At 37.9% G+C, this 20,390-nt stretch overlaps 1 protein-coding gene across 5 annotated transcripts in view; it reads left to right on the top strand.

Moving 5' to 3' along the window:
• Positions 1 to 16,698: 16,698 nt before the first annotated feature.
• Positions 16,699 to 20,390, top strand: part of Snup (snurportin-1) — a 121,589-nt gene continuing 117,897 nt past the window's right edge. For 3 of the 5 annotated variants that reach the window (XR_016549336.1, XM_090403560.1, XM_090403563.1), the window contains exon 1: positions 16,706 to 17,043. The gene's annotated coding sequence lies outside the window, so the exon portion shown is untranslated. Of the gene's footprint in view, positions 17,044 to 20,390 lie in introns of all 5 variants that reach the window. The other 2 variants (XM_090403562.1, XM_090403561.1) reach the window with 2 other exon arrangements.

Consider the following 20,390-nt stretch of genomic DNA (forward strand, 5'->3'; position numbering starts at 1 on the left):
AACATTACAGGCAGAGTTAATTACAATACTATCAACAAGATTTACTCAAAATAACCACCATTAGCATCGATCACAGCTTCAATTCTGCTTCTGAACCTCGAACAAGCTGATGCTACAGTCTCCCTGGGAAGGGCCGCAAAAACTGTTTTAATTTTATCCATTAACTGGGCTTTTGTATTACTGGAAGTGCGATTGGTGTCTTTTTCAACTGCGCCCCATACAAAATAATCCATGGGGTTAAGGTCTGGGGAGTTTGGAGGCCAAACATTTGGACTGGTGAAGTCGTAGAAATTTTCAGACAACCATTTTTGACTTTTCCCAGAGGTGTGGCAAGGGGCCGAATCCTGCTGCCATACATACGGCCTACCATTGGCTACCCTTGTTATCCAGGGCTTGACTACAGTTAGCAACTCCACGAACAAAGCCCGAATTCCAATGCCAGGGTTCTTCAACACCTGTTCCTGCAGATTTGCGAGGAATTCTGCTGTACGAACGCAATCAGATCGTCTGCTAGGGATCTTTCTTCTTGCTACATCCTCGTAGTCACCATTGCAAGTCTCTAGTTCATGCCTGATTGTTTTTACTGTATTCAGGGAGCATTGGGCAGCAGTCGTAATATCCTGGTTTTGATGGCGGGCACGAATCATCATGATACAAGTTATTCTCTTCCATGATTCAGGTGGGTTCCAGCTATCCATCCTTTCTGACATCTTGTATATGAATGAAGAAGGGTCCAAACTTTTAAATGAAGAGAAGTGTGTGTTAATACATGTAACTTACGGAAAAATATAATTAATTATAAATATGTCAAATTTATCCCGAACACCCTGTATATATATATTCACCCGTGACCTCAGATGTTTTGGCGATATCCTAAACGACATCTAAATCTTCGTGTATGCGAATGTATAAAAAGTATCATTTTTTCAAAATGTCACATATTTCGTTTTAATATTCAACACAATTTGTCTTTAATCTGTATATTCAAAAATTATACCGAGTAAACTATAATAGCTTGAACTTGATTTAAAAAAGTAAGACATGTGATGAAGTTCATTTACTTCTCGACAGTAGTAGTTATAGTAGTATTAATAATAATATTCCATTGACCACAATATTTAATTCCTCGATGATGGACACCAGCCTTCTATGGGAAATTTTCATATCTTGGAATTTTCTACCGTTGTGCTACTTAATTTTACAGTAATTCATAGTCGATATTCAAGTAATTAACAAAATATATCGCGTCTAATGATAGATCACATTAAGTTCTCTTTCTGTATCCGTTTATCTGTCTTCTCCATATGTTGACTGCTAACACAGCATAATATTTTGATGTAGTTTGACTGCATATATGGAGAATAATACTTTGTGAAGAATAAAAATGATATAGTTGGATTCACCAGTATTAATTTCTGCAAGAAGGCCTTTTTTTTTTTTTAATATTAGCAGTTAATTTCTTTATTCTATATTATTGTATTAAATTGTTCAACTTTTCCCTCCCATTAAAGTCCCGTATAGCATGTTTGTTGTTCTCTTTAAATAGAAGCGATATTTTAATGTTTTTGACAGGAGTTAAATTCTAACTAATATTTTACTGAAAGACTAAGACAAAAAAAAAAAAAAAATGACATTCTGAAATACATATTCGCCAGCATGATCACTTCATTTTTATGTGAACATTATGATAATCTAGCCTAGTTATTCAGAGCTGTAAAATTTCAGTAGCTATTAGCTTCTTATATCTGGATGAATAATTCAAGTTAGCAGTTATGTATCTAAACAGATTATGGCCAAAATTCTAAAAAAACGGGTAGTAATACTAGTTCAAAGAAACTGATAGAGAGGGCAGCACTATATTGATTTCGATGTTGAATTGGTATACTCGTAGAGCATTTTTTGTTCCCGTTGATTTATCGAGGAAAATTCTCATTACATTTTTAAGTAGATTACATTGCTATAATATGTAATGCAATAATCAGCAATATTTGTTAAAAAATTAAATTAAAATGAGCGCTTTCTTAGCGCAGTTAGAAAAACTTAGACTCTGTTTTCGTTACGAACGAAGAATCTTTGTACAAGCTTTTTAGGTGGGTGTGAATTAGCCGGTCTCAAACAAACGCTGTAATTAAAAAATAAAAATAGAATAAAATAAAATAAAAACCATACTAAAAACTCATGTTTGACTTCTGCAAAACAGACAAACCGCTCAGAAAATACTCGCAGTTAAGAGACAAAAAATACGTTTGTGGAGTGGATGATATTTTGTCGAGTGTCCTCACGCAATGGGTATGGGACTCGACGACGGTACCATGTAATAATAATAACAGTAATAAATTGCAAAAGTAATTTTTATTTTTATTAAAAATATCAGGTAGTTGCTCGATAACAAGCTATGGCTTAATTAGGTTTTCGGAAAACTCTGCATAAATCAGTGATCAAAAATTTCAGACAAAACTTTGATTTCGAGGAAGAAATGAATTAACATGCGAATATATACTGAGTTAGCTTTGCATTAGGAACACCCACCTAATAACGCATTGGTCTATCTCTTTGTGGAATCCCGGCTCGCAGACGCCTATGAACACATTCCACAAGGTGTCGAACATCCTCCATGCATAATTGGACCCAGGTTTGCTGCAGCAACTCCGTCAGTTCGCGCTGATTCCGTGGAGGAGGATCAGCAGTTCTCACACTCAGGTCTAGCATATCCTACATATGTTCAACTGGGTTACAGTCGGGGGAGTTTGGTGGCTAAGGTAATGTGGCGTATTCGTTGTCGTGTTCCTCCAACCACTCAATCGATGTACGAGCCCTATGACAAGGTACGTTATCCTGTTGAAAGATGGCACTGTGGTCGGGGTAGACCTCCTGCATATTTTTCCGAATGTGCCACGAAAAACTTCCCCAGACCATAACACCATCTCCACCGGCTTGTTTAACCCCAACTGTGCAACCAGGGGTAGGGCTTCTTGCTGTTTTTTTTTATTATTCAAATGCGAACCCGTCCATCAGCACGGTGCAACAGGAAACGGGACTTCTCACTCCAGACGACCTTCTTCCATTATCGAGGGTCCGTTGCCGACGTTCCTTAGCCCATGCGAGGCATTGTTTGCAACGCCTGGCCAACATTATGGATGCTCTTTTTGGTTTTTGGGGCTCCAGATATGGAACCCCAAGCGAAGCAAGGTATGGCACATAGTGCATGTGGAAATGGGTCGAACTTCCCCGCCGTTGTACTTGTGGGTGAGCTGTGTAGCTGTTGCACAATACTCACCTCTAAGATCACTTGTGCCTGTTCACGTTTATGATGAAAAGTGACAAATACATAAAAATATTGGAGAAAAGTGTGGTCCCACAGATCCAGAAAGACAAATAAGTTCTCTTCCAACAGGATCTTGCTCCATGGTACACTTCAAAAAAAGTGAGAATTCCTCACAAATCACAACATCCAATTACTTCAGTGTCCAGGTAACTCTCTTGACACTAATCAAATAGAAAATGTGTGAGTCATAGTGAAAAAGAGACTTTGAAAATTAATTTATATTAATTATCTATAACTTAATAGAAAAATGTGTTCTACGTTGGTAGATTCCATGCCTAAGCGAATTAATGAACTTATTAGGAAGAGGAGCACATATAAATTATTAGATAAAGTTAGAGTTAAATTTTAGTACTTTTTTTCTTGCGGTATTAAAATTTTTCTTTAAAATTAGAGTGTTCGGATTAATTTGTTCGCTAGTATACATATGCCATACGCACGACATATGTAATCAATTGTTATTTAATCATCATCTTCATTCCTGATATGCAACCTCAATGGATGTTCACGCTACTTAGATAGCACTACATGATTAAGTTTACATTATTATTAATCTCCTGTCCACAATTTACTCCAAATTAGTCTTGTAAGCAAAGGGTGTTGACACATAAGGGGCGATTAAATTCATTTACCACTTGAAGCCATACACAAATATTCATGACAAAGTGGAATTCGAACATGGGACTTATTATTTTGAGGAAAAAAAGAGCTGTCCGCTTGACCAGTGGGGCTGATATTGTGGTTTATGCTATGTCGAAAACTTTAGAATAATCTTGTGGTAGTATGTTCATGAAGTATTTTCATCAGAATTAAGTCAATCCAAACGATCTTCCAATATGACTGTTTTTCCTTTAGGTTGAATGGCTAAATCCACCCTGTGTGTTGAATACTGCATTGAATTTCTCTAGATATGAGGTTATTTGAGGTACAATTATTTCGCTAAATCGATCCTTTTACTGGTGATATGGCATATAAATACATAAGTTCCCCAAGCAACCAACGATTGCAGAAGTCTTACGAACTTACGAAACTGTAGAGCTTCCTATTCAGATATATCTGTCCTCAGTGTCTATTACTGCTTCATTCATGCCTCCATACCAATTCTATTAACCACTTGTTGGATACTGTCAATCCATCTGATTCAATACGCATCACTTTTTCTACTACATTATGGATCATTTAACATAATCTTGTTGACTAAATTTTTTTCTCTCACTAGGTGATTAAATTCATATACTACTTAAAGTCTTTCACCAGTATTCATGGGATTCAGAATGTACGGCAGTGTGACAGCAAGGAAGCGTCTGTAGCTCAGTCGGTATCGATGATATCTTTTGGTTGGCAAGACTAGGATCTGAAATCCCATATAAGATATGAAGAACCTTTATAAGGGTTTTTCATCTGAAGTTAAGTTAGCCAGTCTCATACAGGACTGAAGGGTTTTCCTCTATAAACTCAGGAGGAAAAAATCCTTCATACCATAGAACAGGTAAGCAGGCCATAAGAACAATGAAATTTACAGATATAATACACTGGCCTATACTTAGTTGCTTCGGCTGTAAATCTAAAACAACCACTCTCACAGTATGGCTAAACCAGAAACACTATCTCTCATCTGGAAAGGTCCCATACTATCGTAGCCTTCCTGAAAAAAGAATAGGACTAAGAGGTAGATGACTATTTCTTTGCCATATGTCATTCTTCCCAACGTTAAACTATGTCATTCCTAAGATACTTCTTAAACGTCGTTGAACAAAAGCAAGACGTCTTCGATTTTCAAACTTACACGATGCCCATTTTTTGGTTCCATAACGGTAAACATGGATAACCTAGGCTATTTATTATTAATAAGGCTATTTTTAAATTTTAAAATTGTTTCTACTTCTATTCTACTGTATTTCCAAACTTTCCATAAGAAAATGGACAGAACATCCTTATCTTGTATCTACTTAATTCCTCAGTTTACTAATATCGGTTACACATAACTGAAGTGATTTGCTGTACGAGTAGCACACATTTACTAAAAACTGAAGACTCGTCATCTTTTCTGTGGCATCATCATCATTATCATTTGCAGCAATAAAAGGTTCATTCCTCCTGCTTTTTCAGGAATAAGGCTAAATCATCAGTGTTGGACCAGATCAGATATTCTACTGTTGGAACCATAGTCTCTAGTTCTTCAGTTGCAGCGCCAGCCTTTTTCATCACATAATCAGTTGCAAGAGTAAATGTCTTACTCTGTTACTTTAAACCATTAGCAATGTTTTATGAACTCTGATGCAGGCCTCTTGGTGATATATAAAAGCATTCGTAATCCTAATAAGTGTAGATATTCCATACGCGCTTATAATTTTCCATAATTTTACCTATATAATATTTTGTTTGAAGTCAACAAAAATATTGCCAAGTTACTATACTATTCTGCATCATTTTAGCATTTATACAATAATCTCTTGCATCCTAGTTATTTTTCAATTTTTAGTGTATTCATATTCTTTCTAATTACAGACGATGTAATGGAACTATATCAAATTGGGAATTGGAAGTAGTCTGTTCACTAAGGACAAACTGGATCATAAGACTAAAGATTGTTTTAAAATTATCAAAATGTCCCGCTCATATCGCTATGATGTCCTGCTTTTCAGTAGTGTTCTTATTTTCATATTTTAATGAAGTCGCCGACTAGAGGAACTTTTTCTAAGCCTTTTCTAGACGGTTCCAGAGTTAGTCGATCTCTGGCATGGGCTTGCGGGTTTTTCGTCCTGTAAACTCAAAAAAATCTGCCGTCGAACCCACACTATTTTCAGACATTTAATATATTGTGTTAGGGTTAGGGACCACCAGATGGCGGCATCACTAGCCGCCTTCTTCACTGTGTGCCGATTAATTAGTGATAGCCTTGGGCCGGCTATCTCTGATTGGCTACCAGTGGAGATTGAACTGCCCACTCAGTCTCCAAAAGTTAGATAGGGCTAAAAAACGACCTCGCCTACTCCCTACACGGGAACAAAAAGGCGTTAGCTGATTTTTTTTTTTTTTTGCTGATGACTTCACTCCATTCTTTCTAATCATACATAACTTCATGGTTATACTCAAACTTTATGATCAAAATTATGATCATAACTTCCATAATCATACATAACACAGCTTCATGTAATTATATCTAATTATTCTCAGCTGCATGCTCTGCTCTTTCTCACTAACATGCTTTGTTATACCAGAAGAGTTATGGATTTTCGATTGTACTTTTACTTGTTTATTCATTTCTCTAAAAACTTGTGTATTCCCGGGGAAATGACATTTTCATACATAGCACTAGGGTGGCTAAGAATGAGTGATTACAATATTCAAATGACGATTTTCGATTCTAGTCCCCGACTAAAGGAAGTTTTTCCAAGGCTTTCTTCCACCTGTTCTCGAGTTAGTCGATCTCTAGAACAGGCAAGTGGGATTTTTCTGCAGGAAACCCGATGTTTTAATCCTACAACTCAATAAAACTGACCGTAGAACTCACGTTATTTTAGACAATAAATTGTAGGGTTAGGTACCAAGAGAAGACGACAGTTGTCTTTCATACTCTCCTCCTGTATGCCTATTAAAATCATTCATAGCCCCTAGATAGCTACGTGGCTCGTATCTGTGATAACAGTGGTGATGGCAGCCGACTACTCCTCAAATGTTAGCGCCAAATGGCCTTGCTTTCTCCCTTGGGGATAAAAGACGTTCGCGTGTTTAATTTCCTTATACTTTAATTCCTTCTCATAGGCTTCTCCAGCCTATTCCTATATTCACTTCTTTAGCAATCATCTCATAATGAAGCAATTCGCTTTTTTTTGCTTTTATGTATCTGCTAAACAGATTGGTTTCATTGGAGAGCTTTCTTGAATCCATCTCACATACTCTCTACGTCATGATTGTATAGGCTTGCTCTTTTCTTAACATCTCAGCAACTCATTCTGGTAAATTCTGGCCGAATCTTCATTATTTACTGCTTTAGTGTTGATAATGACAGCAGTAGACAGAATTGCATTTTCAAAGACAAAGCAGTGGCCAGATCTTTCTGCGTCTCTGCACTTCCTAGTGTCCCACACAGAACTTGCCCATTTACTATTAATTAAGATATGGTCAATTATGTTCTTGTGTATAAAATTTTGAAATTCTTTTGAACCTTGCTTTTTTTTCGAATACTCCTTAACTGTTGACCAAACATGATGCACAGTATGAAATTCATGCTCTCTGTTTGTATGTAATGTAGTTGTATGCAATGGTGGGAGTGGGATATGGTTTCGTTTTAATCTTCCTTCTACAAAGTGTTTTCATAGCGTATAATTTTTATTAGACATTTCGTGGCTTACAGCACAATATGCGCACCTAAGATACTGTGATCATTGATCAGTTTTGCATCATACTGTACAATACAGTGCAAAAAAAGTACTGAATAACTACAGCGATGTAAGTTATGGAGTAAACTGGTTTACTAACGAAGAAATATACATTTACGCATCATGAAATGTACATCCACAACTATCAGTGGGATCTTCGTCGAATAAAGCATTAACGACCGTAGTTAATGCATTATTATACTTGAAATGGGCACCTTGTCTTTGAAGATAGGTTTTGTAGAGCTGCGAAGGTTTTTTGTCATCGTGAAGAAGGGTTGGGACATCTGCTGGACATATCGCGTAATTTTATCTCTTAATTCATCAAGGTTTGAAGGCGAGTCATGGTTCAGTACACATTCCTTCAACATACCCCAAACATCCTCATTCCATGGGACTCTTTGTCCATCTTAAAATTTTATTTTATTTTATTCTATTGCAGCAATAAAATACATATTCCTGTTTTTGGTTCATCTTTTTCTGATTTGTGAAAAATGTTCATTGCTGTTGTGAACAGCGACCAGTTCGGTTGCTCTCTGTGTCTAGTGAGTCACTGAGTGAAATGTGAATTGTAAATTTATAGTGAAACAAATTTGAAAAGGAATATATATTTAAAAGGTAAGTATATGTAATTCTATAATCTACTTGTGGAAAAAACAAAAAATAAATAATTAATTATTATTATTCTTATTATTATTACTACGTGCTACTCCAGGAGTCCTTAAACTCATCGAGGGAGGCCCTAAACATCATGTTCACACAATTGTTCAACATTCTCACAGTATCTATCATACCTTGCCTTGAATTCGCTCACTGTCATAGTACCCACAACACTCTGGCAGCTTATTCCGCTCATTTACCACTAAAAGTAAAAAACCCAGCTCTAACACCCCTGCTAACCACGCTCTTGCCCAGCTTCCATGGGTGTCCCCTAGTTCTCCTACCACCAGTCCTGATCTCAAAAATATCCTCTGAATTAATCCTATAGAATCCTTTTAGCAATTTGAATGTCTCAATCATATCTCCCCCTTTCCGCTTATATACTAGTTTCTGCAACCCACAAATCTTCAACCTGTTCTCATATGGTTCATTCCAGACCTGTTATCATCTTAGTCACTCGCCTCTGGATCCTCTCCACCTCCTCCCCATCTAGAAGTAACCGAGGTGACCAAATCTGGGCACAGTAGTCGAGATGAGTTCTTATCAGGGCTCGGTACAGAGGTACAATAACTTGCTTGTCTCTGCTCGTCAAGGTGTTTTTCAACAACCAAGTGAGATGATGAGCAGATTTAGCTACTTTCGCAATGTGCCCACTAAACTTCATCTCCCTATCCACCAACACTCCCAAGTCCCTGGCCTCATCAATCTATTGGAGTACAGTTCCACCAATGTGGTATACTGCTGCTAATCTTTTCACTCTGAAATGCATAACCTTACATTTTGTCACATTAAATTGACATCCATTCTCCTTAGTCCAGAACTCCAATCTATCTAAGTCATCTTGCAAGACTTTGACATCTTCTGCGTTCACTATCGCCCTACTCAACTTTGCATCTCAGCGAACAAATGAACTGTCCCACTTAGACCCTTCTCTATATCGTTAATGAACAGATTAAACAGCAGTGGTCCAAGAACAGAACCCTGTGGCACACCACTAGTCACAGGCCGTCTTTTGGACTCTACTCCTGAATAAACCACTCTTTGATATCTCTCCATCAACCAACCACCTATCCATCTCACCAACCCTATATCCATTCCCATATGTTGTAGTTTACGGATTAGAATTCCATGTGGTATCCTGTCAAATGCCTTTGCCAGGTCCAGCAGTATCACTGTAAACCCATTTCCCTTATCCAGTTCAGCCATCATCTTGTTATAAAACTTGAACAGGTTACTGAGGCATGATCTACCCTTCACAAAGCCATGCTGTCCTCTGTACAGTATCTCATTTTCATCAATCCATTCCTGTATTTTTCCCTTGATTACTTTCTCCAAGACCTTGACAACGTCTCCTGATATGCTGATCGGTCGGTAATTTGCAAACATAGTCTTGGATCCTCCTTTATGCTGTGAAACTATTTTCCCCTCTTTCCACGCCTTCGGGACTAAGCCAGACCCGAGACTCAGATTAAACAACATGGTCAAGGGTACTGATAATTCCTTAGCCGCTTCATGCAAGACCCGTGCCAGGATACCATCCAATCCCACAGATGTATTCACATTAAGGTTCTGTAATAGACTATTCACCTCCACTTCATTCATCACAATTCCCGTATAAACTAATGGTTCCTTCATTTTTTCAACGTCACCACCTGGATGATATACTTTTGCAAAGTGCGCGTTCAGTAACTCCACTATATCGACTGGTTCAGTGAACTCTTTACCATCGTCATTCCTTAAAATCATTTTGCCATGTACAGTTTTTTCTTGCTTGCAGCATATTGAAAGAACTGTTTAGGATTCTCTTTTGCTTGCATAGCTAGTTTCCTTTCATAATCGGCTTTTGCTGTTTTTACCACACTCGTTACCCTTCTGGCCTGCACTTTATACCGTTCGTGTGCCTGCAGGTCACCCCTTTCTTTAAATTCCCTCCAGTTGTTTCTTTTTTGCAGCTCAAGCTTAATGGTGTTATTCATCCATTTAACCCCTACTTTCACTATTCGGACCTTAGGTATACAATCAGCCATAACCTCCTATAAATGCTCTTTGACCACTTCCCATGCTCTATCGACGTCCAGCCCTTGCAGTTGTACATGCCATGGCACTGATCCAAGCAATCTCCTAAGCTTGTCATACTTGCCAGCACGGTAATTCCACATATCCCCTGTCTTAATCACAAATTGCACACCTTTAGCCACCTCCCAGGTCAAGACCTTATCACTTTCACCAATAGGTGGCAACATGGTCATATTCATTACAGTCAAATTTTGAGATGCAATTACCAGGTCAAGCACTCTCACACCCCTAGTATTTTCAATTACATGCTGTTTCCGATAGTTATCCCTTAATAATTGAATAAAATTCATTTCCTTCCTCACATGTGTCCTCTCCTCCTTCCAATCAATGTTACCATAGTTGAAATCCCCCATAATAATCACCCTCCTTCAACTCATTTCATCAATTTCCCTATGCATACTATCTCCACCATCTATTCCATCACCTGGTCTATAGCAGCACCCAACTGTATATTTTATTCTGCCAGTCTCAATCTCACACAAAATAGCCTCTAATGAGCTCCTTTCACTATCCTGCAATACTTCAATTCTCCTTGGCTGCAGTTCATCAGCTATCATCAATAACACCCCTCCCCCATTTTATTCTCTCTGTCCCTCCTAAACATATTATAACCTACACATTCTATCCCACTAACTATATCATCTTCCGTCAGCCATGTTTCACTAATGCCGATAACCTGTGGCCAGGAAGAGCCAATCAAGGCCAAAAATTCTTCCTTCTTGTTCCTAATACTCCTGGCATTAGTATACATGAATTGCAGTGATCCCTTTGTCCCACCCCTATCTTGATGCGTTATTCTAAATGTTCCATTCCCATTTTTTGTCTTTAGTGCTAGCTCAGGTACATTATATACATTTTTACACTCAACTCTCACTGATGTCTGGATATCCGCTCCCCCCTCCCCTCCTTGTTTACCTGGTTCTGCACATCCATTTTCACTTCATTCAGCAACACTTTTTCCAGTCTCCGCACACCAAGTCCATTCAAATGCAGGCCATCCATCTTGTATAAGTCCTTTCGCCCATCAAACTCATTCCACACCACACCGTCCGCATAACCTGCGCATAATATTATTTGCGATTATGGCTCTCCTAAACTCCTCTCTGTTATACCGCGGTAACAGACTCACCATTCTAACTCTGTCACTCTTTTCTTTCGCTACCTTTAACAATACTTTCAAGTCCTCTCTCATAAAAAATTTATCACCTTTCAATTCATTCGTACCAGCCACAATTGTTATTTCTTTCACCCTCTGTTTTTGCATTCTAATGCTCTCACTTACATCCTTAAATTTCGCACCCGTTAAGTACGATTTAGTTACACTCCCATCTATTACTCCTCTTAATAACGAGTCACCATACAACACTCTCTCCTTCATTTCGGAAACTCGCCCACGCTGTTTATTTACGTTAGCCGAATCACTCTGGAAAGAGTTTTGCAGGTGCTCTAATTGCCGCTGCGCATCTTGTATCACTGCGCGCAGCCTAGTGATCTCATTTCCTACAAATAATTCCTCATTTTTTTTATCATTCAAACCATTTTCTCTTTCTGTATAATTGCTCTCACTCTTTCTTAGATCACCGCTCACATTGCCATCTTGTACACCGCAATTCCCTATCGAGCCACTATTTTCACTCGCATTCTGGCTTTCTTCAACCATAACTGTCTCACAACCTGACACATACTTCGACTCCTCACTTTGCATACACTTTCTACACATTCTCCCACCACTATCACTTTCAATCCAAACTCCAGCCTCATTCGGGAATGCATACATTCCACACACACATCACATTGGACAAATTCTCTCAGATTACAGTTTTTGAACAATGGCGTCGTATTTTTGGACGCCATTATCTTACGTCGCATTGGCGCCATATTCAAATCTATGAAATGTATCGTTAAATACTAAATTAATTAACGGAATTTACACCAAAATCACGCAGACACAACAAGCTACCAAATTTAGACAATATTACGTTATGATTTTTAACATATATTCTAATTTCCATTCAAAATTATACTTAGCTTTGGGGAGCTCCCTGAAAACACGACCGTTCGCCTGGCCCTCTAGCGGCACTCTCCGCTAATTAATTAAACAAAAATTTATTGATGTAATTATTTGTCTCTGAGCTTGTCCTCCCCCCCCCCTCAGAAAAAATTTCTGTGAACGCCCATGGCCTTCAGATACACAAGTTGATCCGATTCCTGGAACATCGATTGAAAATGACTCTATCGAGTCAATTTCATCAAGTAATTTATTAGAATATGATATTGGTTCTTACGTTGGAACTTCTGCTATAACACCAACTTTAAAATTTGAAATCCTTTCTAATACTTATGTTCTCAACAAGGACTATGATTTCAAAAAATATTCTTCCGGAAAGAGACAGTTTAAATTTGCTTGGTTAAAGGAATACTCACCATGGTTGTGTTATTCAAAACTACAAAAAGGTGCGTTTCGCAAATATTGTGTTTGTTTGTACCAAAAGTACATCGGGACTGTCAAGGCGCATTTATAAAAATTCCATTTATAAAATATAAAGATTTTAACCAAGCCACCAGAAATCACGTCATCTGAATGGCACAAAGAAGCTGCTATTGATGCACAAAATTTTATAACAATTCACAAACATCCAGAAAAATATATAATTTGTCAAATTTATAAATCAGTACAAAACACTATAGAGCCCAATAGAATTAAATTAGGTTCTGTTTTATCAGCCATTGTATTTTGTACCACACGATTTGCCGTTACGGGGGTGGAGAGTGATTCTGGAAATTTACATGATTTATTTCAATTTCGGATCGAAGCGGGAGACTTAATTTTAAAAGATCATTTGATGAAAGCTCCAGCAAATGCCCGGTACATATTTGTAAGAACTGAGCATCAACTAATAGAACTTTGTGACATGGAAATACAAGAAAGCATTATATCTTCTGCAAATAAATCTATTGGATTTTCAATGTTAGCTGAGGAAACTGCATATACTGCTGGAATAGAGCAGCTTTGACTTGGCATTAGATTTGTTAACTAAAATAAAAATATTAAAAAAATCAGCTAACGCCTTTTTGTTCCCGTATAGAGAGTAGGCGAGGCCGTTTTTAAGCCCTATCTAACTTTTGGAGACTGAGTGGGCAGTTCAGTCTCCACTGGTAGCCAATCAGGGATAGCTGTCCCAAGGCTATCTACTAATTAATTGGCACGCAGGGAAGAAGGCAACTAGTAAGTGCCGCCATCTGGTGGTCCCTAACCCTAACACAATATACAGGGTGTTCGGGATAAATTTGACATATTTATAATTAATTATATTTTTCCGTAAGTTACATGTATTAACACACTTCTCTTCATTTAAAAGTTTGGACCCTTCTTCATTCATATACAAGATGTCAGAAAGGATGGATAGCTGGAACCCACCTGAATCATGGAAGAGAATAACTTGTATCATGATGATTCGTGCCCGCCATCAAAATAAGGATATTACGACTGCTGCCCAATGCTCCCTGAATACAGTAAAAACAATCAGGCATGAACTAGAGACTTGCAATGGTGACTACGAGGATGTAGCAAGAAGAAAGATCCCTAGCAGACGATCTGATTGCGTTCGTACAGCAGAATTCCTCGCAAATCTGCAGGAACAGGTGTTGAAGAACCCTGGCATTGGAATTCGGGCTTTGTTCGTGGAGTTGCTAACTGTAGTCAAGCCCTGGATAACAAGGGTAGCCAATGGTAGGCTGTATGTATGGCAGCAGGATTCGGCCCCTTGCCACACCTCTGGGAAAAGTCAAAAATGGTTGTCTGAAAATTTCTACGACTTCACCAGTCCAAATGTTTGGCCTCCAAACTCCCCAGACCTTAACCCCATGGATTATTTTGTATAGGGCGCAGTTGAAAAAGACACCAATCGCACTTCCAGTAATACAAAAGCCCAGTTAATGGATAAAATTAAAACAGTTTTTGCGGCCCTTCCCAGGGAGACTGTAGCATCAGCTTGTTCGAGGTTCCGAAGCAGAATTGAAGCTGTGATCGATGCTAATGGTGGTTATTTTGAGTAAATCTTGTTGATAGTATTGTAATTAACTCTGCCTGTAATGTTTTTTTGTCAATTCATTAAATTTAATAGATACAAAGAAGATTTTCTTTTTCCTTACGAAACTGTCAAATTTATCCCGAACACCCTGTATTTAATATCTGAAAATAGTGTGTTCGACTGCAGATTTTCTTGAGTTTACAGGACGAAAAACCCGAGTTTCTGGGAGGAAAAACCCGCTAGCCCGTGTCAGAGATCGACTAACTCTGGAACCGGTCTAGAAAAGGCTTAGCAAAAAGTTCCTATAGTCGGCGACTAGATTCGAATGCCTTTTGTCGTGCGGTCAAGCGCTAGAGTGCAAACGCCACTTCTACTGAGCTACACAGGCTCTAAGGGAAGAATTTTTAGGATTTACAAAACTCTGATATAAGTTATTTTTTTATGATTGATGTCAATTAATTATTTATTTATGTATTATTAATTAATTAATTATTAAGTTATCAATAATTAATTTAATAACCTGTGTAGCTCAGTGGATGTGGCGTTTGCATACCACGGCGCTTGGCCGCACAAAGGAAGACTTGGTTTCGAGTCTAGTCGCCGACTAGAGGAAATTTTTCTAAGCCTTTTTTCGACAGGTTCCCGAGTTAGTCGATCTCTGGCACGGGCAAGCGGGTTTTTCCTCCTGGAAACTCGGGTTTTTCGTCCCGTAAACTCAAGAAAATCGACCGTACAACCCACATTATTTCAGACATTAAATATATTGTGTTAGGGTCAGGGACCACGAGATGGCGGCACATTTGAGCCGTCTCTCTTCACTGATTACCGCTTAATTAGTGATAGCCTTGGGCCATCTATCTCTGATTGGTACCAGTGGAGATTGAACTGCTCACTCAGTCTCCAAAAGTTAGATAGGACTAAATGGCCTCGCCTACTCCCCGTATACGGGAATGAAAAGGCGTTAGCTGATTTTTTTATAATTAATTTATTAATTTATTTTAACTATTAATTAATTATTTATTTTATTTTGAGCCGTCTCTCTTCACTGCGTGCCGCTTTATTACTGATAGCCTTGGGCTAGCTATCTCTGATTGGCTGCCAGTGGAGATTGAACTGCCCACTCAGTCTCCAAAAATTAGATAGGGTCAAACGGCCTAGCCTACTCCCTATACGGGAATAAAAAGGAGTTAGCTGATTTTTTTTAATAAAAATTTATTGATGTAATCATTTGTCATCAAGCTTTGTCCCTCCCCTGGAAAATTTTCTGTGGACGCGCATGACTGCAACTGAGAACATATGTACACTTTTCCCCTGTCTAACTTTTTCAATCAAGGTTGGGATACTCTGTCTTGGACAGATATAACATGATACTTTTTCTCATTTACTTGCTTACTTTGGACATGCACGATTTGTAGATGTATACCTGTTTTGTTGTTGAACTTTTTAAATGGAATACCTATACCAGTTTCAATTAGAGGCAAGCCTCATAGTTCAATGTCGGTTTCTGACGATGCTCTTTTGGAAAGACCCAGGTTCGAATCCCGTTTCTTGGAAGCGAAGAGCCTTTATCAGAACTTTTTAATTGAAGGTGAGTTAGCCATTTCTCATACAGTGGTGTTTTTCTTTTGGGAAACTTGTTCTCATTTTCTTTTAAAACTTGTTCTCGGTAAATCAGACTTTAGAACACATGTAATTAATAGACATAACACACTGGTCTCATTGCCTGAAATGCTTCGGTCGTAAATCCAAAAATAAAGGAACTAATCAGAGGCGGTGGAAAGCTATGGTATTGGAGTACTTACCAAGCTTAAGGGCGCCGGTAACAGATTATTTACCACTTATGAAAATTGTCACATAACCAAAAAAAAAAAAAAAAAAGGACGTAGCTAAGAATTTTCGAAGGGCGCCAAAAACGTAGCGTCCAGTTACCTTAATCTTCCAGCAAATTGTAAAATAAAGGAAAGTCACAACCAGAAATGTATGTGCAAGGTTTCTCGATTACGAAACTTGATGTGAATCCTACATTTTGGCAAGAACTACTAGAAACACTTTTCTGAATTCTTTACGGTAAGAACTGTTTAGGACTATTTAAAAGTCCACTGGTTTTGTAGCATGTCAGCAGAATTCCTTCGACGAATTTATTTTGTTATGCATGTCTCAAGCAAGAATTGTGTGAATAATGTCTTCTCAAATTTCGCCTTTCTTTCCATTACTCTCTTTCCAGGCGGCGCGCAAACTGAAAACGTTAATGTAAGAAAATGAAAAAGATGTACTTGTGTAATATTTTGTAGGTTTTTAGTGTAACGTTAAAGTTGAATTTATGTAAGTACAGTAGCAACTACCACTATTCTTTTTCATATCATTCCGATTGCTTATTGACAGACAGAAATAGTTTCATTGCATCAAAAACTTATTTTATTTTTACCGGCTGCGCAACTTGAAATGCAGAATATGCATCTTAACGGTGTGGAATACACTGGATTTGTAGGGATTGTTCGTCTAGTTGTCGGTACATATTTCTAACATCTGATCTTAATAAATATGTCTGTTATATCCGAACACTGTTGAAAGTAAAGTAAGTATTATTTGATTCGAGCCTCATAGATGTGCAGTGATCATTAACTGAATGATTTTATGATATTAAGTTCTTACTCGATGCAAACAAATTAGGACAGATTCCCCCTATTTTTAATAGAGAAGCCAACATGCAAGTTTACTTACATATTTTTATTTTATTTTTCCCCATTCTTTACGAAAATTTGCCGATGACATCAAGAATTTGGTAATGGTAGCATTTTATATTTCAGAGTGTGACCATAAAGGTCCTGGGAGATTTGGAAGTGAGTGGAATTTTCAAATCAGAAGAGGTATATGGAATTACACAGCCGGATTTTATGTCAAAATTAGGGGACAACTTGGAGTAGTGCCATGGCACGAGATTTATTTTGCATTAATATCTAAACTCTTAGTAGAGCATGAGAAATTAGGGATATATGAAGAAATCAGTATCAAGCTAGGGTCAGAAGATTAAATGAGGTGGTATCTGATCTATGGAATGTTTAGTATTGATGATAGATGGAAGGTAGAGATATGATAGAAATCTAAGTTGGTAAAGGAGTTTTATAGAATTGATGCAGCAGAAATTATCATTTATTAATTTAATCTGTTAAAATCTAATCTAATAAATGGTCGATGATTTATTATGATTTATTAATTTCAATCTATTAAAATCTAATCTAATAAGATTAATATGCAGATATTGATTTATATTCCCATAGTTGAAGTCCCACATGATAATTGCTCAGCCTGCACTCATGTTCTAATCTGCTGATTCGTGACATCCACTTCCTCCATCCCCTGGTTCGGGGATAGGCAACCTTTTTAAGCGTGCGTGCCAAATGTGTGATGCAAACTTTTTTCTCACTTGCCAACTGAAATTTTGGAGAACATATTATTATTTGGTTCCTTTTAAGTATTAGGAGAACCTTTTCAAATAATCAAAAATCACGCTAGAGTGGTAAAATCAAAGAATATTGTAAGTTGTAACATTGGATGAATGTAAAAATTAGTGATGGAATTTTTACTTAAAAGTCCTTCTACCCTGTTGATAGTGTGAATACTTTTTATTTGCCTTTAAGTGTAATTCTGTCTGCTATATATGGTCACAAAATTTAAAGACACAATTTTTAACATCAGCAAAAGAGTAAACAATAATTCTGAATTTTTTGTTTTTGTTTTTTTTTATAAAGATCAATCAGACATAGTTTTTTTCAAGTTTTTCCAATACAGTGCACAGTCTCATAATTAACGATATTCTTTTATTAATTCTTAATCCCTTACGAGTAACGGAAGTTAAACTTTACAATTTTTTAACAGAAAACATCAAATCAAAACTAGAGAAAGAAAAATAGTGGAAGGAAGTTTTATTTATTTAGCATCAATGAGACTTATGCTGCTGCATCAGTGATGACAGATAATTTATATCAGGTTTATATTTTGTAACCTTTAGAGATATGCATGCCCTACTAGTTTCATCTGTAAGGCTACTCCTATTATTATTATTATTACCACGGGCTACTCCAGGAGTCCTTAGACTCATCGAGGGAGGCCCTAAACATCATGTTCACACAGCTGTTCAACATTCTCACAGTATCTATCATACCTTGCCTTGAACTCGCTCACCGTCTTAGCACCCACAACAGACTCTGGCAGCTTATTCCACTCATTTACCACTCTAAAAGTAAAGAACCCAGCTCTAACACCCCTGCTAACCACGCTCTTGCCCAGCTTCCATGGGTGTCCCCTAGTTCTCCCACCACCAGTCCTGATCTCAAAAATATCATCTGAATTAATCCTATAGAATCCTTCTCAATCATATCTCCCCCTTTCCGCCTATCAACTAGTTTCTGCAACCCACAAATCTTCAACCTGTTCTCATATGGTTCATTCCATAGACCTGTTATCATCTTAGTCACTCGCCTCTGGATCCTCTCCACCTCCTCCCCATCAAGAAGGAACCATGGTGACAAAATCTGGGCACAGTAGTCGAGATGAGGTCTTATCAGGGCTCGGTACAGAGGTACAATAACTTGTTTTTCTCTGCTCGTCAAGGTATTTTTCAACAACCAAGTGAGTTGATGAGCTGATTTAGCTACTTTCGCAATGTGCCCCCTAAACTTCATCTCCCTATCCACCAACACTCCCAAGTCCCTGGCCTCATCAATCTCTTGGAGTACAGTTCCACCAATGTGGTATACTGCTGCTAATCTTTTCACTCCGAAATGCATAACCTTACATTTTGTCACATTAAATTGACATCCATTCTCCTTAGTCCAGAACTCCAATCTATCTAAGTCATCTTGCAAGACTTTGACATCTTCTGCATTCACAATCGCCCTACCCAACTTTGCATCATCAGCGAACAAATGAACTGTCCCACTTAGACCCTTCCCTATATCGTTAATGAACAGATTAAACAGCAGTGGTCCAAGAACAGAACCCTGTGGCACACCACTAGTCACAGGCCGTTTTTTGGACTCTACTCCTGAATAAACTACTCTTTGATATCTCTCCATCAACCACCCAGCTATCCATCTCACCAATCCTATATCCATTCCCATATGTTGTAGTTTACGGATTAGAATTCCATGTGGTATCCTGTCAAACGCCTTTGCCAGGTCCAGCAGTATCACTGTAAACCCATTTCCCTTATCCAGTTCAGCCGTCACCTTGTTATAAAACTTGAGCAAGTTACTGAGGCATGATCTACCCTTCACAAAGCCATGCTGTCCTCTGTACAGTATCTCATTTTCATCAATCCATTCCTGTATTTTTCCCTTGACTACTTTCTCCAAGACCTTGACAACGACTCCTGATATGCTGATCGGTCGGTAATTTGCAACCATAGTCTTGGATCCTCCTTTATGCAGTGAAACTATTTTCCCCTCTTTCCACGCCTTCGGGACTAAGCCAGACCTGAGACTCAGATTAAACAACATGGTCAAGGACACTGATAATTCCTTAGCCGCTTCATGCAAGACCCGTGCCGGTATACCATCCAATCCCACAGATGTTTTCACATTAAGGTTCTGTAATAGGCTATTCACCTCCACTTCATTCATCACAATTCCCATATAAACTAATGGTTCCTTCATTTTTTCAACGTCACCACCTGGATGATGTACTTTTGTAAAGTGCGCGCTCAGTAACTCCACTATATCGACTGAATTATGAGACTTAACAAAATTCATCACTGAGAATAGTGATTCACAAGAATATGTAGATGCAAAAATGGATAGTAATGCTATTGATAGGGTTTTTAAACAGTTTCTAGAATAGTATTTCAAGTCCTTAGTACCTCATTTTTCACACTTCTCTGTTACTCCTCTTTCTAATCACTCATTTTAAATATTTTCAAAGTCA

This window comes from Typopeltis vanoorti, chromosome 14, assembly GCF_054136105.1.
Source record: "Typopeltis vanoorti isolate ZY-2024b chromosome 14, IOZ_Tvanoo_1.0, whole genome shotgun sequence".
NCBI lineage: Eukaryota > Metazoa > Arthropoda > Arachnida > Uropygi > Thelyphonidae > Typopeltis > Typopeltis vanoorti.